This window comes from Eimeria mitis, genomic scaffold, assembly GCF_000499745.2.
Source record: "Eimeria mitis Houghton genomic scaffold, Emh_scaff2720, whole genome shotgun sequence".
NCBI lineage: Eukaryota > Apicomplexa > Conoidasida > Eucoccidiorida > Eimeriidae > Eimeria > Eimeria mitis.
In genome coordinates, this window is record NW_013571067.1 from 3,705 (window position 1) to 5,271 (window position 1,567).

The following is a 1,567-nucleotide window of genomic DNA, read 5'->3' on the forward strand; positions in this document are numbered from 1 at the left end:
AACAACAAGAGAACTGGGGGGCCCCATAGAACTAAAGACGATAGAGGGGCCCCACTGTCTCCTTTGTATCATCTGTATGCTTGTCTCCTCATCTGTCTCCTCATCTGTCTCCTTCTGTCTCTTCTTCTGTCTCCTTCTCTGTCTCCTTCTCTGTCTCCTTCTCTGTCTCCTCCTGTCTCTGCATCTGTCTCCTTATCTGTCTCCTTATCTGTCTCCTGTCTCCTGTCTCCTTTTGTCTCTTCATCTGTCTCCTAATCCGTCCCCTTCTGTCTCCTCCTGTCTCCTTCTCTGTCTCCTTTTCTGTCTCCTTTTCTGTCTCCTCCTGTATTCTCTTCTGTCTCCTTTTCTGTCTCCTTCCGTACTCTCTTCTGTCTCCTTTTCTGTCTCCTTTGCTGTCTCTTTATCTACTCCCCTCTGTCTCGTCTTCTGCCTCCTCTTCTGCCTCCTCATCTGTCTCCTTTTCTGTCTCCTGCCTCCTTATGTGTCTCCTTATCTGTCTCCTTTTGTCTCCTTTGTTATGCCGTTTAACACAAAAATACAGAACGGGGATAAGAACAACAATTCCCCTTTATTTGCTTCTGCTGCAGCAGCTGCTGCTGCTGCTGCTGCTGCTACTGCTGCTCCTACTGCTGCTGCTGCTGTTGCTGCTGCTGTTGCTGCTGGTCTTGTCTCTATCACTGTTGCTGCAGCTCTTACCGGTGGCCCCCATGCTGCAGCTGCTGCCGCCGTTCTCGCTGATGGTGCTGCTGTTGCTGCTGCTGTCTTTGCTGCTGCTGCTGTCTTTTTGCTGTTGCTGTTGCTGATGCGTCTACTTTTCTCGTTGCTGCTCTTGCTGCTGCTGCTGCTGCTGAGCTGAGACAGCTACGCAGTGTGCCGAGGGGCTTGTGGTACCAACTGTCTCCTTTTCTGTCTCCTCTTCTGTCTCCTTTTCTGTCTCTCTTACTGTCTCCTCATCTGTCTCCTCGTTGCTGCTGCATGCGGAGACAGGAGACAGGAGACAGTTGCTGCCAGGGGACAGTCCCCTTTGCTGCGCCTCATCGAAGCTGCAGCANAGACAGGAGACAGGAGACAGTTGCTGCCAGGGGACAGTCCCCTTTGCTGCGCCTCATCGAAGCTGCAGCAGCAGCAGCAGCTGCTGCTGCTGCTGCTGTAGCTGCTGCAGCAACAACAGCAATAGTAGAACAGCAGCAACAACACTAGAGCCAGCAACAACAGTAGCAGCAACAACAACAGCAGCAGCAGCAGAAACAGTAGCAGCAGCAGTAACGGAAACAACAACAGCAGCAGCAGCAGCAGCAGCAAGAACGACAGCAAACCCAGTTGTATTTTATTTAGGTTTAGTGGGGTCAGCTGTCTCCTTTTCCTGTGTGTCTCCTTTTTCTCCGTCTGTCGTCGATAGACTTGTAGCTGCCTATACACCCGAAAGAAAACGCTGCTGCAGCAACAGCAGCAGCGGCAGCTGTTGCTGCTGCTGCTGCTGCTGCTGCTGCTGCTGCTGCTGCTGCAGCCCAAATACCAGTGTATCCTTGTCCCCACAAACTGTCTCCTTATCCTCACCAACTGTCTC